General features: G+C 42.5%; 1 protein-coding gene across 6 annotated transcripts in view; it reads left to right on the top strand.

Annotated features, from left to right (window-relative positions):
* Positions 1-15,925, top strand: part of KLHDC3 (kelch domain containing 3) — a 42,963-nt gene that overhangs the window by 24,714 nt on the left and 2,324 nt on the right. The gene's annotated exons all lie outside the window — the stretch shown is intronic.

Genomic DNA, 15,925 nt, shown 5'->3' with positions numbered 1-15,925 from the left:
TGTCTTGACTTTGGATTTGAAAATTCACTATTCAGTTCTTAAGCAATGACAAAGAACCAAAAGCAAGCCTTACCACAAACACACCATTGATCATTCTGCAGGCTGTGTTCAGTCTATTTCGAGTGTACGAGATTGCATCTGAGCCCTCGAGTCTCTCCTGTAGACCAATTTCTTAAGCCAGCTTACATCGTCCCTGACCATTGCTCATAAGGACTGGGAGTTTTAGTCCAAAAAACATTGCTGTAAGATTGGAGATAAGAGAAATGCCACCTGCTATTTAAAAAAGTGATTTTTAAAATCTCTGTTAATAGTGCTAAGCACCACAGTGTTAAAATTGGAGAGAAGCTTATTTCCAGTTTTAGCACTTTGGTGCTTAGCACTAACACTGAATATAAGATATATCTATATATATAAAATGCAAGTGTCTCTGCGTCCAGTGTGTGTGTCTCTGGGTTTGCGCAACTGAGCATGTGCCCCAGGGACACAGGGATTGGAGCAGAGAGACATCGGGCCACGAGCAGCGTCGGCAGTTCAAGCCGGGCGGTTTAAATGGAACGTCCGCGCTGCAGAGGACGAGGGAAGCCGAAGAGGGAGGTCACGCTGCTGCTCCCGCCACTACAAGGAGAGCCTGTTGCTGCTGACCCCCTCCTGCCCCGTTGGCCTGCATGGCGCTGCTGCCTCTCCTCCACCCCGCCCCCCCACCCGCTAAAGCAGGCTTTGGCAGGCGGGCGGGGGGCGGGGGGGGGCAAGCAGAGCTTCTCCGCTTTAACGGAGAAGCCCTGCTTGCCTCTCCTCCACCCCCCCCACCACCCGCTAAAGCAGGCTTTGGCAGGCGGGCGGGGGGCGGGGGGGCAAGCAGGGCTTCTCCGCTTTAACGGAGAAGCCCTTCTTGCCTCTCCTCCACCCCCCCGACCACCCGCTAAAGCAGGCTTTGGCAGGGGGGCGGGGGGGCAAGCAGGGCTTCTCCGCTTTAACGGAGAAGCCCTGCTTGCCTCTCCTCCACCCCCCGACCACCCGCTAAAGCAGGCTTTGGCAGGCGGGCGGGGGGCGGGGGGGCAAGCAGAGCTTCTCCGCTTTAACGGAGAAGCCCTGCTTGCCTCTCCTCCACCCCCCGACCACCCGCTAAAGCAGGCTTTGGCAGGGGGGTGGGGGGCGGGGCGGGCAAGCAGAGCTTCTCCGCTTTAACCGAGAAGCCCTGCTTGCCTCTCCTCCACCCCCCGACAACCCGCTAAAGCAGGCTTTGGCAGGGGGTGGGGGTGGGGCGCCAGCCCCCTCCACATATATTCTAGCCCGTTTTTTTAACGGGCTTAAACCACTAGTAAGAATATAAGAACATAATGTAAGGTATCTGAAGAAGTGTGCATGCACACGAAAGCTCATACCAAGAACAAACTTAGTTGATCTCTAAGGTGCTACTGGAAGGATGTTTTTATTTTTTATTTTGTTTTGACTATGGCAGACCAACACGGCTACCTACCTGTAACTGAATATAAGAGATCACTTGTCTCCAATCTTAACACTTAATGTTTTGATCAGAGATAGCCGATCTATGTGCCCGATGTCATATGTCAGGTGACTGACAAGTGGGTGTGGTTTGCCCAGAATGGCTTTGCAGGCCAAAATCAGAGGCCTAGTGGGCCTAACTAGGTATACGGGCCAGAGTTTCCTTCTGCTATTCCGAAGCCTACTGCTGCCATTTTGTGACTTTTTATATTTTTTATTTTGCTTCTCAGTTCCCCCTTGTAGAATTTTCACCCGATTCCTAGGTTGCATGATGTAGTACAAAATTTTATATTGCATCTAGCATTGTGAACCACTGAGTTCAATGCAGAGTAATGGACTTGGTACATAAAAGTTCAAATTACACCTTAGCTGTAGGCAGTCGTCTCATACAAGTCACGCTGTCTTAGATTTGGTTCCCCATCTGCAACATTGAATTATTTAATGCCCTACTTTGTAATAAAAATTCATGAGACAAGTATTTTTTTTTATAAAAAAAACACTACATTAAACATACATAAAATATGAAAATTATGCTGTTTATTGTTTGTAAGTTTCCATTCCATTGCAAGTTAACTTGAGACTCAGTTTTCCTCCTTTTTCCATGGATCATGTTCAGTTTCACAAAAGCAAGGGGGGGGGAATCATAATGTCATAAAGAAACAAAAAGGATATCTCCTCCCATTTCCTGGAGTTCCGTGTTAGTCTTTGCTTCAGAAAAATGCAGCAACATTTTGCAAAGATAGTGACTGTTAGCAGACTTTGTAGCTTGGGTGATTTAGATTGCAATAATGACTTTGCAGTTTCTGGAGTTCAGAGGCTTTATGCATGCAGGAGCTCTTTACAGGCTGAATAGTGATGAGAGAGAAAAACCACAGACATATTGTCCGGAGAGAACGGGAAACAAAATGGCTTAAGCTTTGGGGTAGAGTTAACGTAAACACAGAAGCTTGCAAACAAGTGCTGGCTAGATTGCGTGACAAAACAGTGGCTTTATGCGCTTTAAAGTAACACATGCATTAACTACAAATTCAAGAGAACAAAATGTATTTGCTTTCCCCTGACAGTGACAACCAGCTCCTTAAAATGTCATTTTTATTGTTGTTATCTCTTAATTAACTGTTCCTGTGCATCTATTGGTGCTATGTGATAATGCCAAAAGGTTTTATGTGCCCCTTCCCTATTTTTCCCATTCAACTTTTACTTCCTTGCCCTTATGTCTATCAATTGAATCTAATCAGAGAGATCTCAGTGGGTTATGCTGCAGATTGCTGATTTTGGGGGGGGGGGTGTTGATCCAACTTTGGATTTCATGCAGAGGCAGTAGCACAATTAGGTAATCTTGGACTCTGGACTTAAGGGCCATGCAGTGGGGGCACTGGAAGTGTGTAGTACACTTCAAAATGTGGTAAGCCACCCCCGTGTGTTTGGGAGTCCACCTGCCAGTTTGGTCTGGTGCCCTGGACTTTTGTACAATGGTTGTGCCCTGATGTAATCATTGTACAGGGGAGGCAAGACAGGGAGGAAAATCTCTTGCATCATAGCAGCAGTTTCTTTACACAGCACCACTCTTTGCTCTTCACATCGCCAACAACAGCCAGTTGCTGACATTCACACAGCTCCCTGATAATCTGTTCATTTCTCTACAGGAAAATTACATTTTTCTCAGTAACAAAATACTACTGCTTGGAAGGAAAAGGTGTGGGCAGTGCTTTGCAGATGAGGAAACAAATGTACATTTGGGGCACCATAAACAATCTAGAAAGGCATGTAAAACCAGGAAGCAACTTGGGACTTGTCTGTGACAGTGAAAGCTAAATGAGTCATAGAATTACGGTACCTCTGTCTTCAAAGCTGAATTTAGCTGAAGGGTCTACTAACTAGGAAAGATGCTGGAGTTGGGGAATGAGTTGTCAAACATTGGCAGTGACCTCAGCAAGATACAAGTCGGCTAGAAGTGATCTAGATACTTACCAGCTGCTATGAGCCAGGAAGTATGCAAGTGCAGCAGAACTTTTGGCATCTGAGCTTTTTCTTGATGGTAACCATATGTTAAGTTTACAAATCTAGAAATACAGACAAAGTAAATGTTTATTAGAAATTAATTTATTTTCTCACCTGTTTTACTTTGAAAGTTTCAAAGTAAGTTTTAAGCACACCCTTACTAAGCTCTTTCCACTGTGACACCTTCTATACTAATAAACTTGCAATGTTTAAAGACAGGCAAGATGAGATTAGGGTACTGGTCTGTCTTAAAGAAAAAGAAGAGCAGAGTGAGAGGCTCAGACAAGTGTTTGACGAATGGTTTGCGAGTATCTGAAGCTGCAATACTTCTACCACTACAGAAGTGTTGATATGATCAGACTTTTGCATGAGAAGACTCTGCCAGCCCCCCGTGTAAGAGGCTGTAAATATAATTTAAACTTCATTTGCAGTGAGTGTCAATAACAACATAACCTATTTTTTTTCATAAGCATCTCATTAATGTTGTTATGACAGGGCTCAGTAGCCTGACTATTCGTAAGGGTAAAAGCTTCAGAGGCCTGGAATATCCACTTTGTTAGGCATCACCGGGTTGAAGACGTACATAAAAATTGAGAATATCAGAAACTTGAGACCAACAATGACAAACCAATTTTCCATATCATTGCCTTGGGCTGGCGGTTTCCTTCCCGTATTGCAAACTATACATTCCGTTCTTGAAGGCAGGATATCTCAGATGATGGACTGAGCTATTGATCTGATCCAGTACGACTTATCTGATATGTTATTTAGACAGCCCCATTAACTCATGAGATTGGGAAGAACCAGAAGGTCATAAAGTCAAACACCTCCCCCTGAAGCACAATCTTCCAGCTATTGCACCATATCTATCTTTCTCGCTCGCTCTCCCTCTGTCACACAGAGATACACACTCCTGATCAAAGTGTCATCTGTGTCACAAACCATCCAGTCAAGTTGTGTCAGTCTCTGATAACATCCATAAATTGTCTTGCCCTGCAGCAGAGGTGGATAACTTGTGGGTTGTCAGATGTTGTTGGGACTCCCAACTCCCACCTGTCGTGGCCAGCATGGCCAATAGTGAGAGATAATGGGAGTTGTAGTTCAGCAACATTTAGAGGACCACATGCTAGCCATGCCTGACACAGTCACTCACTGAGAGTGAACTCTAGTGTAGCACAATATTAATCAGATGTCTGGAGTAGCCCCTCCATGTGGGGCTGCCTTTAATGATTTGGAAACTTCTATCTAGTACAGAACACAGCCAGCTGGATGTTGAGGCTAGGCAATCAGATCCTGTACTGATGCAGTGGTTGCCAATGCCGTTTCAAGCCCAATTTAAAGTCTGAGGACTGCGTCCCCTCATAGGCAACCTCTGGTGGGCGTATGCCAGTAGTGGGCATGGCCAAAGGCAAAATTGGATGTGACAACGAATGTGACACTTAGCTTTGCACAGTAGGCTACACTCCAGCCCCACAAAAGTTGATTTCTGCACCCACATACACCTCTCCCCATTCAGGCAAGCAAGTGGCATTTTCAGAATCGAAGCACACATTCCAGCAAGGCACAAAGTACTCAAGGAGGGGGCTGGGGAGGAGGCATGGCCCGAGAAAGTCCCAAGGATCAGACATGGAGGCCTGGTGGGGGCTGTATTTCACCTCTGGGTTTCAGATTCCTCAGTCTAGTTCCTCGTAAATGGTTTGGAATGAAGTTACACACTGATCATCATCCGAAGCCCTGCTCACACACCTATTTCCATTATGGATACTAGAACACAGGGCCACACAGTGAAGCTGAACGTTGGAAAACTCAGGACAGACAAAGTACTTCTTCACACAGCACATAACTGAACTATGGAATTTGCTTCCAGTAGATAGTGATGAACACATGCTTAGATGGCTTTAAAAAAGAATTAGACAGAGTCATGGAAAATAGGGCTATCAGTGCTACCAGCCGTGATAATTAAGTTCTACCTGCATGGTTGGAGGGAGCATGCTTTTGTACATTGGTTGCTGGCAAACAGAAGTGGGGAGTGTTTTGTTGCACTCAGTTCCTGCTTGCAGGCTTCCCATAGGTATCTCGACCACTGTGAGTACAAGAGGCATAAACAGGCCTTTGGCTTGATCCAGTATTCTGAGTTTGGTAGACTCAAGGAAGCTTGGTTTTAAGTTGCTTTGGGTTGCCCTGGGCAAAATAAAGTGTCTAATAAAGGAAGGAAGAAAAGAGAAAGGTTTTTTTTGGCAGTGGTCTCACTTGTGGAATGCTTGCCAGTGGGGCTACATCATACCCCCCCTTCATACCTTGAATATTGCTTGGATTTTAAAATTTGTTAGAGTTATCGTTATTTATTTACCATGGTGGGTATGTTTTTAGTGTTATTGCTGGTCCTTATCTGTTCCTAGCTTTTGTGTATTACAGTTTTATTCTTGAATCTTACTGCTAATTACCCGGTATATTGTATATTGATTGTTGCAACCTACCTTGGGAAGGTTTCTGACCCTACAAGACTGCCTGTAAATATGTTTAATAATGATAATTAATTAGGTCATTCGATCTAAAAACATTTTACTGTCTTCACATGCTTCTTCCTTACACCCTGCCTGTGAGCTAGGGGAACTAAGGATAGTATAGAAGTCACTTTTGATACAGGAAAGATGTAGGGATCTTCCAGCATTGCTTTTACACTACTGAACAAAATAATGATAGCGCTACTTTTTATCATTATAAATATAGGTCTACCAAAAAGAGAAGGATATGTGTATCCTACATATATATATTTTATCCAGTAGCACCTTAGAGACCAAATAAGTTTGTTCTTGGTATGAGCTTTCGTGTGCTCCTGGAAGGATTTATTATTATTATTATTATTATTATTATTATATATTTATATTACGTATAATACCTTTAGATCTAAATAGAGAGAATGGTCAAAGCATTGTAAGCAATAAGTGTGATTGTCTATCATAATAGTATGTACCATTTCAAAACGTCAGAAAAGTAACTTTTTCTCAAAATTATGCTGCTAGGTTTTTATCACCTTCAGTGAAAAGGTAACATGTTACTATGAGCATATTAAAGCAATGAAATAACAGTTCCAATAGCTTCATCAGTGTGGTTCTCCCACCTTCAAACTTCACTGTTGGGAGTGTCACAATAAAAGTGCATTTGAAGTGCCTATTTTGTGTCCGAATTTGGGGGGGGGGGCAGCAACTTTTATTGCACGTTACTTTCCCACATCTTTTGCTGGTTTGATAAGACTCTGTTTATATTGTCGGGAGAGGATAAGAAGGCCAGAAAGGGGGGTTGGGCTGGAGAGGTTCACTTCCTCTGAGTAGCTATCAGGTATGCTGTGGAGCTGGCTAGCTTGATAAGACGTTTTTCCAGGAAGTTGTTGTAAATGAAGAGGTTCCTGCATCTTGTTTTGTCCTGAAGGTGACAGGTCACCAGGAAGTGGGGGTGGGGGGAGGGAAGAGATAAAATTTCAGCACAGGGCAAGGATTAGAGAGAACATAAGTGGAAAAATAACAGCCAGCAAGTCTCTGGGTCCATTGGAAAAATGGAACAGGAGGCATCAAATAGGGAAAGCTAAATCTTATCTGTCTGTTATTCAGACCCACAGGAGCCCTTGCCTCCCTGCTTTTTGCATAGCCTTTATTTCACATTTAGTTTGCAGTCTTCCGCTGAAGATAGACATAAGCTTTTAAAAGAAGTGAGAGTGATAAGTTTGCCGCACTGTACCCAAACATTTCTTCTGTTCTGCTGTTCTTTCTGGTCAGATGTGTTTTGCATAAGCAGTACAAAAGCCACTTACTGGAGATAATAGTAGGATAAATGTTGGAAATTGTTCTGCTCTCATCTCATCTTCAGTTCTGTGGTGAGAAATTACTTATTTCCATTTTCAGATGTTTCTGTGGTGTTTTCTGTTGGTATACTGTTGTAAGAATATTAAGGTCTTTTTTACCATATAGTGAAGAGATCTCAACAGTTTATCTGCAGACCACAAATCAGTGTCCTCAGATCTGCTGCAGGCTCTGTTAAATAAATATCTATCCCGTTTCCTGAGGGGTAGTTATTTTAGTCTGTTCAGCAAAAACAACAGAGAGTCTTGTGGCATCTTAAAGACTAGCAAATTTATTAGGGCATAAGCTTTTGTGGACCAGAGTCCACTTTGTCTGATGCATGGAATGCTGTCTTGAGTTGGCAGGGATATATAATCCTGCACATGGGTGGAAAGAGAGAGAGAAATATGTTAGCAGTAAGATAAGAGGGAAATGGAAAGGCAGGAAACACAGATTGTAAAGCTTAAGTGTAAAAATAATTACAGTGACCAAACACAAACATATTAGCAGATGTATGCTTTGATTCAGACATATATACAAACTTCATAGCTGGGTGTTGAATGTTTAGCTAATCAACTCTTAAAATAGATCCTATCCCTCTGCAGCTCCTCTTACCCAAAGAAGAAGAGAGTGCACAGCTTCACACTAACAAAATAGAATAGGGTCAGGGTAATTTTGATAAAATTAACTAAACATGAGCTAACAATATAAGCAAAAACAGGTTAAAAAGAAAAAAAGACGCGGGTCTAATCTACTGAGCCTCTTGGGCTTGCCAATCAGAAAGTCGGCGGTTCAAATCCCTGCAATGGAGTGAGCTCCCATTGCTCTGTTCCAGCTTCCCCCAACCTAGTAGTTTGAAAGCATGCCAGTGCAAGTAGATAAATAGGTACCGCATCATAAGCATTTACTTCCTAAACAGTGAGATTACTATGTGCAATATCTTGGGACTGAAGTTCCCTGTTTCATTTGTTCTCTACCATATGTAATACTAAACAGCGCTTGGTAGGACTTCAGCAAAAGGCACTTGTATTGCACATGTACAGCATAGTGTTGATGGATGGAGGTTGCTAGAAGAACTGTATTACTGCTTATTTGATCCTTCCCGAAGGAATTCTGAATGTGATTGGATGCTCTTAAGCTCTCCGTTTCCAAATTTCTAGAGGCCTAGGAGTGTTGCATGTGCTTTTTGTGTGTAGGCTATGCAGTGGTGGCTGACAAATTAATTTGATTTGAATTCAAATTAATTTATTGGCCTTGCATTTACTGTCTAGGGAGTTCTGTGATAGATGTTATTGTCTGTTCATGCTGATACTCCCCCTACCTAAGTTCAGCTGAGTAAAGTGTATAGAAAGTTGTTAAGGGAGCACAAACCGATGCTCAGATCATCCAGTGTGAAACAGTCAAGCTGACCCACCAGCCTGACTGGCCCCAGTGCCTGGCTGATAACAGAGTAGTAGGTGCCCCAGGTTATCCCTTCATGGGAGCCATTCACCCCCATGTCTGGCCTTATTCTTCTGCAATCATTTTGGCCTTGAACTCTGACGTCTTTTGGCCCTTAAGACTTGTCTGTAATGCAGTAGACACTGCTTTTTTCTCCCTCACAAAGATAAGGAGTGCATTAGGGTTTCCTGACGTGGATGTGAAATAAGGTTAGATTATCCTGGCTGGGAAACTGCAGAGCTGTGGTGCTTGAAAGAGCTTTATCGTGAGCTCAGATAGACAGTGCTGCTCTACAACAGGTGCTGTCCCTGCTAAGGTTGAAGCTATTGGAAGAATATATTTGCCCTTATGTGCGCTTTTCTCAGGGCAAAAATTAATAATGCCAACTGTTCTTCCATTTTCTGGCAGAAAAGTGAGAATATCCCATTGACACATGTCTCTAATCTGAGACCTAAAATTGTTAGCTTGTGGATAAAATTGTAGCATAATTAGATTTGATTTTAAAGTATAACATGTTGTTATGCATCCATCTTAACCCTCCTATGGTAATGGAGTGGCTGTGTGGACCCTAGGTTGTAGTTGAAATATTTGTGCAAACCTGAACCAACTTCATACTGCATGCTCAAAAATTATGTTGTCCTGTGGTGTTTCATCTCTCTCCAGTGTCTTTTTATTTATTTATTTATTGCATGCTACCAGGAACCTATTGGTATTGAAGTGAATGGAGGGGATGGGGACAGTCTAGTAGGACCTTAAAGATTTCCTTTTAGTTCACCCATCCTTGTTTGTTAATAACATTGTTGGGAAGGTACAATTTGAAGAAAAGAAGTGGTGTGCTGGAAGAGGCTGCTTAACCCTCCTACTTACCACTTGTTTTCAACTGCAGCACCATACCACCCAGCCTGTTTTATCCCCGCCTAGCATCTCATGTTCCAAAGCAGTCCCAGATGTCTTGTGGCAAGCCTGCTGGAGAAAATCTCAAAAAGGTTCTGAACGAGTATTTTTATCTCTGTCATCATGTTGCAGTTCCAAATCCAGAATAAGGTATTTGAACTCCCAGGTCATTCAGTCTTCTATACTGCTGCACAAAGACCTCCTTTGGGGTTAGCCAGCATAAGGATGATGAAAGGCACTAGAAGAGGGCTCCATGTCCTCATGCAGTTAAGCAACAGGCGTGGAGCAACTTGCAGGAGGGTTATTCTAGAAATACAATAAGGTCCAGACACTTCATAAAGCAATACAGGACCAGGACAATGTGGAACATCTTTACTGGTCCCAGACACTTCATTTTCCCCACCTGGATTTGGACCTGAAAGACTAGGACCAAGTGTGGGTACGTGGAGGGCAGGTTATAGGGAAGCACAGTTTGAGACATTGCACAACATCATTACTGATGACAGAGCATGTCTGTTACAGCATCAGCATTATCTTCTCATTTCCTGGCTTTGTGTATCTTAAGCCAACATGAGACCCTTTCTCTGGCATTGAGCTGGTAGGTTTGATCATATTTCTGTGACTTTGATTTACATTCCTCAGACACACACACACACACACACATACACACACTGCTCCTTCATTGTACTCTTCCTTGATTTAGCTAATAGTTTTTGAGATGGGCGGGTAACAGGACCTTGTTCTTTTAAGTATGATTCCTGTGGGTCCCGAAGAACATAAAACATGAATCCTCTGTCCTAGCTTTATTGAATTTACTTGAATATATCTATTAAGCACTATATAAATAGGAACTGAAATATCTACTGGTTGCTGAAGAAGCCAAGGTAGTAATGGATTGGACACCAGAGTGTTGTTTTATATTTAAAAGCTGTCAGGAAGAAAGGGAACTAAAGAGTAAAAATGAATAGTATGCTGTTTATCTTGCTAAAACCCAACAGTGACATACTCAAGGCTCTGTACTAGACCCAGTGTTGAATTGAATGATTCTATAGAAACAGTAGTTCAAGGATAACCATATTTTGTGTTCTTATTCACTACTGGTGGAAAATAGCCAGCGTTGCTCAGGAATTCTAAGGAACCAATTTATAAATTGATAATAGAATATAATGTAGTTTCTAGGGCTGTGCACAGGTCCCTGATCTCCAGCCCCCCCCCCCAATACCAACCAAACTGGCCAGAGGGTTCAGTCCTGTTGAGTGGCGTTTCACTAGTGTGTTCCTCATGGGGAACAAGTTGGTGGAGCAGACCCCTTCAGCCAGCAGGATTGCACCCTTGACAAGGTCACACCTGCACTGCTGCTGCACATGCTCAGCTGCCGTGCCAGGCCTGCTTGCCCACTCCTCTGTTTCATTGCCTCTCAGTGTAGTTCATGCCCTAGCCATTCTTCCTGTCACTAATAAGTCAAAAAGAAAAAATCCAAGGACTCTGGCCAGGCAGGAGATCAGTTTTAAAGTCTTCAAACAGTTTTATTATTAAGGTATTGGAACAAATTCCAGTTGAATAAATTCCAGGACAACGCCCTGTTTCGATAATTCTTCATCAGCTGGAATATTAAGAAATCCTACGTTAGAAATAAACCTTATAATATTTATAAGTGCTTATATACATAATACCCTTTTGTGATATCATTAGTTATGTAGTCTATACCAAACTCAGTCCATAATTTACACAGTATATAACTGACGAAAACAGCTTACCTAGATTTTCATGGTCAAGGTGTACCAATTCTATGTATGCCTAACTTGTTCACACTGTTTGTAGTGTTTAAAGGAAAAGTAAGGTGTGGTCCATTTAGTGATTCAAAAGGCAGTACTACATCTATAGATGCTGAATCATGGAGTATCAGTTTAAAGATACTGTCTTCCTGTCACTGACAACAACGCCACTTCCTACCACTCCATGGCTGGCACTTATCCAGCTGCTACTGCTGCTGCTTCCACCAGCACTGCATTATGAGAAGCAGTTGTCAGAGCTGCACCCGCCTCACTCATCGCCACCCCCTACAAACTGATTCCTGCATCAACCAACTCCATCTTCATGGGTGCAATAACCAATGGTGAACTACCAACTGACCCCTGGTCTTGGCCCAACACATTGTTGGTAGCTGGTTCTTCTCTCCTCTTCTCTCCGCCCCCCCCCCACTCATCCTGGGTTTAGGTCTCCTCTTCCGTCCTTGGGACCTCTGCAGTCTCACACCTGCCCCAGATGTTTGCTTCCTCAGCATGTTCCCTTTGAGTAGCATGCTGGCAAAAGGTCCCTCTGCAGCAGTTTGGAACAGGTTGGTTCAGCATCTTAATTCAAAATGGTATTTGTCAGTTTCCAAACATAGACCAAAACGTGCTCCCCAGTCTCGGAAACTTTCATGCCAAATTGGGTGACAGTATCTTCAGAAGTGTCCAAATCAGTGCAGTTTGGAACGGTTTGGTCCGTCATCTTGGTTCAAAGTGGTGTCTGATAGTATCTATCCAAATGTAGACAAAAACTGGTTCCTCCATCTTAGAAACTGTTGTGTCAAATTTGGCAATGATATCTTCAGAGGTGTCCAAATCCATAGAAAACAGACGGACAGATGAACCACTTTCCAAAATATATAGTAGACATAGAGGTGCAAAGGCTAGAAGTATATTGTACTGCACGATGTTGATTGTACTAATGTTGTTTTTAATCATTCTGAGCACAAATGAGACGTAGGCTAAAAATATTTTAAATATATAAAATAAAAAGGAATTGGAAGTAAGTGCTCTGTAAGTTGGGGCACATGCATGCTCGGGCATATCCATTTCTAAAAATCCAAAGAGAGATGTGGCACTGAAGTGTGAAGACACTTGCTTCCTCTTACCCACATATATATACAAGTTGGAAATATTTTCTTTGTGAATGAAAATGCAGAATGCTGCTTCTTTTTACCACAACATGATTTGAAATTTGATAAAATTGCTTCAGGAGACCAACCGCTGCTAGTTGGCCATCCTGGCTGTAGATAGTAAGACAATGGGCGTCTGTGACCCATAACTAAAAGGAAATATTGGTGCTAACATGATGAATGAAAAATTCAAAAGTAGATGAAATTTAATGCAGTTGCATAGTCAGTACAGTGGTGCCCCGCTAGACGAAAATAATTCGTCCCGCGAAAATTTTCGTCTAGCGGGGTTTTCGTCTTGCGGAGCGGCAATGGGAGCCGCGCTCCGCAAAACGGAAAAAAAAAGACGAAATTTTTTCGTCTTGCGAGGCAGCCCCATAGACTTTTTCGTCTAGCGGGGCAGCCTCCCGCTAGACGAATGCTTTCGTCTAGCGAGTTTTTCGTCTAGCGAAGCATTCGTCTAGCGGGGTACCACTGTAAAATGTAGTACCAAGGAACTTTAGAATTACTCACATCCTTTACAGGACTCTAATCTAGCAATTACTTGAGAAGACTGTTACGTATCTGGGGAAAGCCCAGTTAATGCCACTGTTCTCGGTGTGCTGTCATTTTGCCAAAGCAAACCCTTCAAGACCAAGTGTGGAAAACCATGACAGAAGGTCAGATATTCTGATGATTAAGAATGGTTTCATATTTTGGTTCCATACCTAAAGTGATTTTTTTTTTAGTTGACAGGCTGAGGGGAAGCAGAGAAGCCAAGTGATTAAGCATGTAGGAAACTCTATAAAGAGATAGGGATTTGTGTTATTTCACTGGGGCCAGGCAGAAAAAGTATTTTAATCAAAAAATGCCGGGTCATTAGATTGGAAGCAGAGATTCCAGAGAAGATTGTGAATAGATGGCAGGAACACTCAGAGCTACAAGTGGGACCTTCAGCAAAATGTTGCCGTGTGTAATGCTTCTGTTCAGGATTCTAGCCAGCTGTGCCAGCTTACAGGATATTCCATTCCATTTCCCACCACCACCACCAAATTTTTAAATATATATAATTTTTTTCCACCCAACAGTCAGTGCTCTGTGGTCACTGGAAATGCTCAGTTCTTATTAGCTGATTCGGTGGAGGAGCTCCCGCTTAGAGGTTTTTCTTTCTCTCAAATGTACTACGTAGTAGTAGTAGTAATTTTATTATTTATACCCCGCATATCTGGCTTTGTTTCCCCAGCCACCCTGGGTTGCTTCCAATGCACACAAAAACATAACAAAACACCAGACATTAAAAACCTTCTAAAACAAGGCTGCCTTCTAAAAGTTGTATAGTTATTTATCTCCTTAACATCTGATGGGAGGGCATTCCACAGGAATAACAACATTTAGGTATTCCTGCACTTGCCGATACCACCCGTTAGTTTGTGGATGGTGCCAGGTGAGCTACATAAGAATCTGCTTTTAGATAATGAGTTGGCCCTTAGTGCATAAAATGGTAGCTGTATTAGGCAGAAAGATGAAACCTCTTATTTATCTCCGAATATTGATGATTTGAGTGAGGTCTTCACAAAGCAGTCATTTACCCAGTTATGTAATATCAATGATGTACCTATAGGCAGATGAAGCATAGTTATAATCCACTCTGTTTCTGTTCTCTGATTTTATGGCTCTTCCATTCCACCAATTTATTTACCGTATGTATGTATGTATGTATGTATGTATTTTTATTTTTCATTTATTCAATAACAATTATACACCGCTTGATTGTAAAAAAACAACAACCTCAAAGTGGTTTACAAAAGATTTCCTTGCATAAGGTTTACGTGGAGACTAGATTATGTTCAGTCTTTACTGAGAATTTAGATTTAGTTTACGTGTTGGATATACAACAGTGAGCATTCATCCTGATTTGCTTGTGGGGTGTTTATGCATCTCCTCATTAATCACTCATTCTTTCCACATGTTTCAATGCACTTCCTTGTCACTGTCGAAATTATTTCTATTTAAAAATGAATTTGCTGTGCTAAGACAACAGAGTGCTTTAATCCACTTTAATTGTCCAAACTTTCCAAGGATGCACTTGAATCTCTTCCACAAAATACTGACAGTCTGGAGCCTCCCTTAGTGTAAGGCAGCAAGGGGAGAGACTGGCTTATGTTTGTTTATTTTTTGCACGGAATCTGCTTCTCTCCCAGTCGCTTGCCTGTTATACTGTTTAAGAGTCTGCCAACCCCTGTATCTATTATTCGAGTTGATTTGGTGGGTTTAAAAAACCACACCTCTAACAAAGAATCCTTTCAACTTTAGAGAAGAACTCAGACGTCACTGGTGTTGTGGAGTGATCAAATACACAACCTAAATCTGATTCCTCCCCCACTGCTCCCAAGTTGGCTGCCTGCTAGGGGTCTCTGTGACCTTCTGTGATAATGAAATTTCCAGATGGTGCAGGAACATCCTGCCCTGGCTGTTGCGAGGGCAGAGCAAGGAGCCTTGTTTGTTTGCTAGGGAAGAAGAGAGGCTGGAGAAAATGAAGCAGCTGGGCAGAAGCTTGTACAAACAGGTCAAGCCCATGCCCCAAAGTATCCCCTTTCTTACATGCTCAGGTTTCTCCTTTCTTAAACCACGGCTAACAGATCTGCTACATTTCCATGCTCACCTTGGGTATTTCTTTGTGTCCACATAGAGGTTTAGCGTGCAGTATGCAGAGATTTGCTACCACAATTATTCCTGGTACTAAGCAAAGTGATTAAGGCAAACCTGTTGCCATGATGATGGGATTCTGAACGGCAATGCTGAGAGGAGAACCGAGGGAGTCTAGTGTGTCTTTGAATGGAGTTCATATAAGATGGGAGGGAATTGCAAAGCTAATGTATAGTTGGGATTCCCAAGCTATGGTCTGCAGACAATGAGCAGTTCGTGAGCTTCATTAAGGTAGTCTGCAATGTGTCTGTAAAAATACTATTAAAAATCATACAGCATCTGGCACAGCACATTACAATGGCTACAACAGGCAAAAAAGTCATTAAGAGGTCCTCCAAGACTCTCAACAATTTATGCAGGAGAAATTTAAGGAACCACTGATGCAGAGTAACACAGAGTGGGGAGTTTGTATGTATTGGGCAGAGAGAGAGAGAGAGAGAGAGAGAGAGAGAGAGAGAGAGAGAGAGAGAGAGAGAGAGTATGGATAGAATCCAGTGTTGTTTTTCATTTTTGTAACCTGCCAGGGTACGTAGAAGTGCAAGGTATACATGTTTCAAATAAATTTCATTGACTGAAATAAATACATATCACAGTCTCATTGCTAATGCAGGAATAGCAAAGTGGGGAAAGGAAGACTTTGCTGCAA

Source organism: Lacerta agilis, chromosome 3, assembly GCF_009819535.1.
Source record: "Lacerta agilis isolate rLacAgi1 chromosome 3, rLacAgi1.pri, whole genome shotgun sequence".
Taxonomy (NCBI): Eukaryota; Metazoa; Chordata; class Lepidosauria; order Squamata; family Lacertidae; genus Lacerta; species Lacerta agilis.
The sequence above is the reverse complement of the archived record's forward strand: the minus strand, read 5'-3'. Positions and strand labels throughout refer to the sequence as shown.